This window comes from Hydra vulgaris, chromosome 07 (assembly GCF_038396675.1).
Source record: "Hydra vulgaris chromosome 07, alternate assembly HydraT2T_AEP".
In the NCBI taxonomy this organism is placed as follows: Eukaryota; Metazoa; Cnidaria; class Hydrozoa; order Anthoathecata; family Hydridae; genus Hydra; species Hydra vulgaris.
Window position 1 is genome coordinate 38,692,501 of NC_088926.1, and position 10,418 is coordinate 38,702,918.

The window sequence follows — 10,418 nt, forward strand, 5'->3', positions numbered from 1 at the left end:
TTAGCGCTATGACACTATACTATTCAGAGATAAGCGAGGGCTTTAATACATACATTGATTAATTTAGGGAAAACTGGCTAGGCAGTTGATAACACATTTATATATACATATATATATATATATACATATATATATATATATATATATATATATATATATATATATATATATATATATATATATATATATATATATATATATATATGTATATATATATATATAATATATATGTATATATAATATATATGCATATATATAATATATATGTGTATATATATAAAATATATATGTATATATAGATATATGTATATATAATATATATGTATATATATATAATATATATGTGTATATATATATGTGTGTGTATATATATAAAGAGAGACACAGAGAGAGAGAGAGAGAGAGAGAGAGAGAGAGAGAGAGAGAGAGAGAGAGAGAGAGAGAGAGAGAGAGAGAGAGAGAGAGAGAGAGAGAGAAGGAGAGAGAGAGTGAGAAAGCAAGTTATAAGTTAAGCGTTTTTAAAAGTTTTAACTTACAAAGTTTTTTTCTGACCTCAACATTTTTTAATCTATCCACCAGCACTTTAAATTCCTGTGGAGACAAAATAACATTGAAAGTTATTTGATTTGAAATGGGTGTATTTCTTTCTTGAAGTAAACGTTTCACTTCCATCATAATATTTTTTAGCTGTTTAATTTCATACTCAATACTTGTTAGACGACGTTTAACATCATTGATTTCATTACTGGTATTAGTTGACACACACTTAACTGGATTACCTTAATTTAATAAACTAAGTATACATAAATAGATATACAAAACATAATGAACATATTATATATATATATATATATATATATATATATATATATATATATATATATATATATATATATATAATTTTCTTAAGAGTCTTTACTGTAAGTGATTTCTAATAATATAAATATAAATATATATAAATTTATTGTAAGTGATTTCTTATTTTATATATATATATATATATATATATATATATATATATATATATATATATATATATATAACATATATATATATATAGATATATATATACATATATATATATACATATATATATATATATATATATATATATATATATATATATATATATATATATATATATATATATATATAAAATAAGAAATCACTTACAATAAATTTATATATATTTATATTTATATTTATATTATTAGAAATCACTTACAGTAAAGACTCTTAAGAAAAATTTTTAATTACTATATTTTTTCGTTAACGGGAAGTTACAGAAAGTAATTATGAAATAATTTTCTTTGGAATGGGGATAGTTTAATTTGGTCATTTGTTTTTATAATTTTTTAAGAGGTACTTATTTTCGTGCCTACATTTAGAAATTAATTCAGATTTTTTATTTAATAAATTTTCTTGATTTAAATGAGTAATTATTTCAAATTTTTCTTGCAAACATAGCATACATTTTTTGGAAATGTTATTATAGGCAGGGGCAGATTTTAGAATAGACCATTGTAAATTAAAATTTTTGTTTTTTTCTTTTAAATCCCAAATATATTTTGACAGCATAGTCTCTTTTGAATATTTTTTGTGTTTAAACGATTGTTTGTGGTTGGCATAACGTTTTTTCCATTCCCCCTCGGTTAAGCCAATATATTGTTTATCAGGGTTGTTTTGTGAGGAAACAATGCACTTGTAAATTTACAAGTGCATTGTTTCTAAAATAGAGTATTTATGCATGGGGATCATGAAAAAATGATTCGGATGTTTTTTTTATTCATTCCCTTTAATTCAAGCTATAAAAGAAAAAAATCCACTAACCTAAACTTTTACGTTTTTCATATCATCATGGCGATTTTAAGTTTCTGAGTTCAAGTTAACTTTCTATAATATATTATTGTGCAATCTCCTACTTTGATTTTGAAAAAAAACGTTCCATAAAATTTTTTTAAAAACTTTTTTAAAGTTATTTTTCTTGATGGATGTAATATATATCATGTCGAATGTTCAAAAAACATTTACTTTGCTTTTGACATTATTTTTTTTGCGGGGAATTTGAGTTTTAAACACTAGTTGTTGCAATACCGAAACTATTCAGGTTGCATTACCGAACTCACTTATTTTTTGATAATAGACGACTAGAAAAGATTCGTTATTTCTAATTTATTGTTTAGGTTTAATTCTTTTTTTTTCTTTAATCAAACTCCTTTTATAAAATCTAAACTCCATCGTAAAAAAGCAGGAATGCTCCGCAGAATGGGTTTTTTTGGGTAAAAGAAATTGACTAATAGAAAAATGAAAACAGAAGAAATTTAAATATTTTTTTACATTTTATAACTGTTTATACTTTTTTTTCAAAAAATAAATTTTCTAATAAATAAAAATAGTTTATTACACTAGTATCTATACCAAACCAATACGTTTTTTTGAAAATCCTTCTGTGGGCGTTTTTCCAAAATAAACAAATTTAGCAATTTTAAGTTTATAATAAATCTAAATAAGTTTACAATGATCATTTCGTATCCTTACATACATACATGCATCTTAATACTAGTTTTAAATAAGAAAAATAAAGTTTAAGGCATTTTACTTTTTACTTTTATTATTTGAGTGTGATTTCAATCAAGAGCGCGTTGAGGGTGAGAATCAAGGTAGTAAGCCCCCAACCCCCACGCATTCTTGGGGATAAGGTATATATTTTTCAAAGGCGAGTATTAAGATATTTATTTATAACGTCAATATAATATTGTGCAGAACTTAGTAACTAGACTATGTCCTACTGTGTAAAGGTTATTGATTTATCTTAACTATAACAAAGTTTTAATTTCAATTAGCTTTTTAATTATTTTTTAGCTCTCAGACCCTCCCTTGCTGCAAGGACTGAACCAGCGTTTTTTTTTGTTGGAGAGATAACTTCCATACATGGAACTCCAAACATTTATTTATTTATACTTACGTCAATTAAAGATGCTTTGCGAAAAATTGTGATGACTAAATTACTATGAAATAAAATTGCGATGGTCAAATTACTAAAAGACATTACATCTTAAAATGGGAAACTAACATACTCAATTCATGTGAGAAAAAGTTCAACAATAAGAGATTTAATTTTCGAAAAGAAAAATACCAAGAAATGAATATCATGTTTTATAAAGTGAATTGGGATGAAATATTTGATAAAATAAATACAAACCAATGTTATGAATACTTTTTAAAAATTTATGAAAAAGCTTGCAAACAATATATTCCTCACCACTTCAAACCCACTAGTTCTATCCAAAATCCATGCATCAACATAAAAATCAAGAATCTAATTAGAAAAAAACGTAATCTATGGTGCAGAGTGCGTGCTACAAACTTCAAAAATACAAACCTAAATAATGAATACAAACTAGTTAATAAAATGATTAAAAAGCAAATTAAAAAATCTACTCTTGATCATAAAATAAACTTAGCAAAAGATGTAAAACATAACCCAAAACTCTTCTATGCATATGTACAAAAAAATCAAACACATACAAAACTACAAGCACTTAAAACTAGTGACAATAAAATAATAACCGATAAAAAAGTCATTAATAATCTACTAAATTGCAGTTTCCAATCAGTATTTGTCAAAGAAAATCAAGATCTACCACATTTCATCGATAAAACAATGCGATTATTTGAATGTGACTCATCATTCAGGAGAGATGCCAGAATTATGGAAATCTGCAAACATTATACCACTTTTTAAAAAAGGAGACAAAAAAGATCCGCTCAACTACAGACCTATCTCTTTAACATCGATACCATGTACGATAATAGAGAAAATAATTAGAAAAAAGCTGATAATTTATATAACAGAAAACAATCTGTTAAAGCCTCAACATGGATTTGTACAAAATAAAGGATGCCTAACAAACCTATTAGAAACTTTCGGTATTATTACAACTGAAATTGAAAATGATTATCCAGTTGATATATTATTCCAAGATTTTGCAAAGGCGTTCGATAAGGTGCCCCACCATCGACTTATATATAAAATTTCTAACTATGGAATAAAAGGCAATATTTTAAATTGGATTGATTCTTTTTTAAAAAACAGAAAACAAAGAGTGGTAATTAGTGAAGCTTTATCAAATTGGTGAGAGATTTATAGCGGTGTGCCACAGGGTTCTGTATTGGGTCCTCTTCTCTTTCTGTTACATATCAATGATCTTCCCCAATGTATCTCTTCAATTACAAAACTATACGCTGATGATACTAAAATCATATCTGTTATAAAAGAACATAATGATCTAATTAATATGCAAAATGACATTGATTTGTTAACTGAATGGTCAAATGTATGGTTATTGGATTTTAACGTAAGCAAATGCAGTGTTATGCACATTGGAAGAAAAAATATTAACTATAACTACACTATGGAACACGACAATCAAAGTTTTATTTTAAAAACGACAAGAAAAGAATTAGACTTAGGTGTAATAGTTTCATCCAATATGAAATGGAATCATCAGGTTCAAGCAGCTACAAGTAAAGCACAAAGAATCTTATGTTTAAAAAAATATAAAAGCTTTACTTATCTTAACACTGAATTGGTAAGGCAATTATACACATCGCTAGTTAGACCACACCTGGAATTCGCAGTTCAAGTGTTGAGTCTAGGTAATAAAAACGATATCAATGACCTAGAAAAAATTCGAAGACGAGCAACAAAGCTAGCACCTGAACTTAAACATCTAAGTTATACTGAAAAATTGGCAAAGTTGTGTCTCACAAATCTGGAAACAAGACGTACAAGAGGTGATCTTATTGAGTTTTTTAAAATAACAACTAGTATTGATAAGATATTGTGTGCAAATTCTCTTTCAATGAAATTTGAAAGAGAATTTGCAAAAACAACCACGAGACACAATTTTTTTGCGAACAGAGTGATACCTCATTGGAATGCTTTACCTAAAAAAGTGGTTTCTGCAATTTTTTTTTTTTTTTTTTACAACAATCATTATTATATATTTCAAAAACAAATAATATTTACATGTCTCCAGTTTATATTAATGTCCACCACAAATATTTACAATATCTAAAGAGCGTTAACAATGCTGTTTTACACATGCGCGTTTGACATTTTAACTCATGCGAGTTAAAATAATAAATTCGTGGTTTATAATATAAAGTGCTGGCTATTAACCCATGCATTTTAAAAATATACGCAAGTCCGTCGCACCACAGGGCTACTAGTCGCTTGTCGTTGTCGTTGAAAATATATATTATTTGTTGAAAATATATATCAACATATATTAGTAGTACTATGCAGTTGTAAGGAAACTCGCAGAAGACTATGAAAAGTTATTTCATCGAGAACCTTTAAAATACAAAATAAACTAAAAATTTAAAGAGTAAAAACGCACATTAATTTTTTGAGGTCTACTGTTCAGTAATATTTTACTATGTATAGTTGCTAACAATTTTTGTTTATTTCTTTTTTTATATTTTATGTTTTATTTCTTTTTTATTTATTTTTATAGCTTAAATTGTTCTTTTTACATTTTATTATATTAATTGTTCTTTTATATTTCTTTGGTATTGTTCTAATTGTTCTTTTGGTATTGGTATTCTATTGGTATTGTTCTAATTGTTCTTTTATATTTCTTTTATATACCTTTGGTGATCCATGGACATTTTAAGTGTTTTTCTTGTATTAATTGTAATTTAATTGGGAAGTGCATATTAAAGCTTTTTAGGAAAATTTTTTCGAAGTTATTATAAGCAGAGTTAGTGTGCCCAAGATTGCATTCATGGTATACCTTATCCCACTCTTCTGCCGACAGTGAGTCTTTATATTGTTGAATAGCAAATTTGTTGATTTTTTTATTATAAGTTTTAATTTTACAACTATTATTAGATTTTATATCTTGCGTCAAGGAGAAGAAAATAGGAAAATGATCAGATATATTTTGCATTATTATCGTCATACTCTTTATTATCTATGACAATTTGAGCAGGTAAACTATTTATTGTGCAGGTTTTTATCCCAATTATTTCTTTCATGATATCCCAAGTTTTCTTAATATCACCATTTGTGTTTTTTATTTTATTTGAGTAATAGTTTTTCTTTGAATTTTTTTTAATTTTTTCAAACAAGTTTTTATACTGTTTGTAAACATTTAGGTTTGCCTCATTTCTGTTTTATAAGTATTTAATATAAAGTTTTTTTTTTTTTTTTGAGGATTTTTTAATACCTTTGGTGATCCATGGACATGGAAAAACACTTAAAACTGCCTTTATTATTCCTGCCTTTAGAGAAGTATCAAACAATGAATTAGTTAATATATTGTCTATTGCAGTGATTGAAGTTGGAGTTACTCGAGTTGGCTTGTTAATAATTGGGAAGATATAATGTTGAAGCATTTCGTCAAAAAAAAAGTTTAGTATTGGCATGTCTATCATATTGTAAACAATCTACGTTTATGTCTCCAATACAGAATATTTTTTTTTGCTCATTGTTGTTTTTTATAAAAATTTGTTTTAAATGATTGGAAAATTTAAATAAATCACCTTCAGGTGGCCGGTAACATGTGGAGACCAGTATGTTTTTTGATTTGTTGCTATTTCAATTGTAAAAACCTCACTATCGGCATCTGAGATCGAAAGGTCATCTCTAATTTTGGTAACTTGATCCTTCCTGATATAATTTATAATTCCACCTCCCCTTTTGTTAGTTTTTCTTTCAGATGATAATAATTTGTAGTTAGGAATTTCTAAACTTGAATTTATTCTGCATGATTCGTCAGAACACCACGTTTCTGTTAGGCATATTATACTGATGAGATAATCGCATTCGATAAGAAAATGTTTTAGCTTATCCATGTTGCTATTTATACTTCTTATGTTAATGTGTATTACAGTAAAATTACTCTTTAAGGTTTTTAGTTCACTTTTAAAAGTTTTTATTTCAAAAAAGGGCGAACTAAAATTGTTTTCGTTAAAAAAATACAAATCAGCGTCAGAAATATCATTAAGTAAAACATTTGCTGAATTGAAAACATTAAAGTGTAATTTTTCAAAATCTATTGTTAAGTTGGTCTTTATTTAAAATCGTTAAAATAGCGCTTCGCTTAATAAAAATTCGCGCGTTTACTTTCTAAAAACTCTTCAATAAATTTTATCAAATTTAATAACTGCAAATTTACCTTCGTTTCGTAATCGTTTAACTTCTTCCCAAAGCTTCTTTCTTTCTAACATCGTTTCTTTTGCATAATCTTCATTAATATAAATACCGGTTCCTTTAAGTTTATTTACTGAGCTTAATATTTTATTTTTATCATGATATTTCAAAAGCTTTAAAACGATTGATCTTGGTGTTTTATTAATCTTTAACTGCACCGACTCGGTGCGCTCGTTCCACAACTACTTCACTTAATATATTTAGCTTTGTTTTCTTTTATGCCATCGATACGTAAGTTATTTTTTTATTTATTTTTTTATTTAGGTGCCCCAAGAAGACCTAACGGTCTTGTCACAGAGCACCGCGGAAGTGCATTTAACCAGGAAGTTCACGCCTCCTTCCTTACCGTGACGCGAATATATGTCCAAAGCCCGTTTCGAACCTCGATCTCCTGCTTATAAAGCAAGCGCCCTAACCACTGCGCCACGGCCGCACAAATTATTATGTCTCGAGCGATTCTCTAAGTCAACAGATTTTTTTTTCAACATCAAAATTTCATTATCATATTTTGTTTTTATATGAATAATTTCATCCTTAGCTTTTTCTTCTTGGAAATTTAAGCTGACTTTTATTTCGTCAACTTCATTTTCAACTCTTCTGATATTTAACTTGTTATTGTTTATTTCAGCGTCCATTTTGTCTAACCTTGCTGTTATTATTTTGAAATTCGAACTTATTATTGTAGTTAAGTTTTTTTCATGATCTTTGAGTAATCACTCCGTTTCTGCTAGTATACTTTTTTTTTGGTCTTCTAGTTTGCTTGTGATAATTTTTTCTATATTTTTAATATTTATTTCCATTTTTATTGTAAATAAAGTTATGCTCAAAAAAAGAATACGTCTTACTCGTCTTGTGCCGCAAACGCAAAGCAATGACAGTATATTCTTTTAAAGCTAGACAAGATAAACATTTGTTAACGGCTGTTAAAGTATAAATTTTAAACTTTATGCTCCGCGACAAGCTGCTGTAACAGCTTGTATTACTACTATTACTATTACTATTTGAGCCCGATAAAAAAAATGCCTCCAAAAAACACCCCTCCCCTGAACTCAAATGTGAGGGTAATATATTACAAAAATATATTCTTTTCTATTGTTAACTAAAAACATATTCATCAATCAATTTCAAATTATATGCAATAATCTCTTAGCGTTTAAAAATTATGTTTATAAAAAGTTTGAATCCCCCTCAAATTGAGAGGGTTACAATATTAATCTATAATTTTTATAATATAATTTTTGAACGCTAAAAGATTATTTCATGAAATTTAAAATTTATTGTTAAATTTGAATTTATTTTAGAATAGTATAAAAAATATTTTGCAAACTCATTGCCCTCACATATGGGGTAGGGGGGTTAAATTTATTTGGGTGTAATAATTATTTATTTTTATTTTAGTATTTGCAAAGCATCGTTATTTAATGTAAGTATAACCATAAAAATGTTTGGAGTTTACTCCATGTCTAAAAGTTATCTCAAACGTCAAAAAAAAGGCAAGATCAGCCTCTGCCTTTGTTAGGGAATGATAAATCCCGCCCCGAATTAAAATCAAGAAACTGAAAAATATTATCTTTTTAAAAAATAATCATTTTTAGGATTTGCATTTTATTTTAATTTGAAAATTCAGAAATACTATTTCTATAATGACTAATAGAATAACCTAATACTAATTTTAGTATTATCTAAATCATTAATAATAATAAAGCTCGTTTTGCAACTTAGGCACGAAAGGTTTCCATTGTAAAATAATTATTAGACGCTGGCTATCAGCCCTCTTTAAAAGATTTTGCTAGAATGGAGATAACGCTTTAGGATCAAAGGTGCTTACGGATCAAGGGTGCAAGTGCTTCCCTATATCTCTTTAATATTTGCTGAATATAAGGAAGTCGGCAAAATGCAAAGTACACACTAGTGAAATGCGAACTTTTGTGCAAACCAAAATATCATATTTTAAGGACCATGACTATATTATTAATTTAAATACAAATAAATATGAATATATTAGTAATGTATGTTATAAAGTGTAAAAGCATTTACTGACTATTAGAGAGAGCATGCAGGTAAATGTAAATACATCGACTGAGGGTTTTGGTTGGAGCAGCGTAGTCATGTTTATTGTTTAAAAACGACTAAAAAAGCTGTTGCAACATGAAATACCTATAGAATAATGGTCCGCAATTATATTTCGCATTTTACCTTGTATTTATATTGAAGCACTTTTTGTAGTTAATGCATCAACTAAAAAAAATTATATTTTATATTCATTTTCACCAACTTAAGGAAAATGTTGTATCTAATATGAGGAGCCAAATTTAATTTCTCTAAATGTTTCAGTATTTATTTGTTTGATTATTTTATTATTTTCATGTTTCAGTATTTTTTTTTTCCTATAGTATATTGTAGGCTATATTTCTATGATGTAACGATGTCGAAATATTTTATCAGAAATTTAAATATCAAGTTTTATTTCAATTATAAAAACGCAATTGAACAATTTATAGGAATTGAACGAAGTTTTGATTATAATAATGTATTTCTAAAAATAAAATAAATTGAAAACAACATTTTCTGCAAACATCAGGAAAGTTAACGTAACCATTTCTGCCACTAAATCCTATCGGCTAAGTCAGTTAAGCTTTTTCAATCTTCTACATTGGATTTGATATTGAAAATATAAAAAAAATATAAAAAATTAATGTATATATATATATATATATATATATATATATATATATATATATATATATATATATATCCAACACCCGAATCACACTTGCTAAACATCCAAGTGGTACATCAATGATTATAGTCAGATCTGTTTTTAAATCCTTAGTACTTATAGGTGAATTTGATTTGCCAATATCTTTAAAGGATTTCTGAAAAAAAAAAAAAAAAAAAAAAAAAATATATATATATATATATATATAAATATGAGGCCACTGCCAGGATTAAAATTTAATAAGAGTCACCCTGGAAAATGTTTTTATGTTATAAATAAAAAAATTCCAATAAATATAAATTTAAAAAAGTTAATGATTATTTAGGGATTTGAGTTCAAATAAATATTGGCTCATCTGTTTTAGGGATGAGGGGCGCTAGGAATTTTGGTAAACAAAAAGTTTCATAATTAGAATTCCGAAGTCATAACTAAAATACTTAAAACTGGAATTTTTGTTTTTACAGTATTTATGTTTTC

General features: G+C 26.6%; 1 long non-coding RNA gene across 2 annotated transcripts in view; it reads right to left on the reverse strand.

Annotated features, from left to right (window-relative positions):
* The window catches only part of LOC136082177 (uncharacterized), a 5,145-nt gene extending 3,108 nt beyond the window's left edge, over positions 1 to 2,037 (reverse strand). The window contains exons 1-2 of one of the 2 annotated variants that reach the window (XR_010639471.1): positions 1,831 to 2,037; positions 553 to 779 (exon numbers count right to left, since the gene is read on the reverse strand). This is a non-coding gene — a long non-coding RNA (uncharacterized LOC136082177). Of the gene's footprint in view, positions 1 to 536; positions 780 to 1,830 lie in introns of both variants that reach the window. The other variant, XR_010639470.1, reaches the window with a different exon arrangement.
* Between the last annotated feature and the right edge of the window lie 8,381 nt (positions 2,038 to 10,418).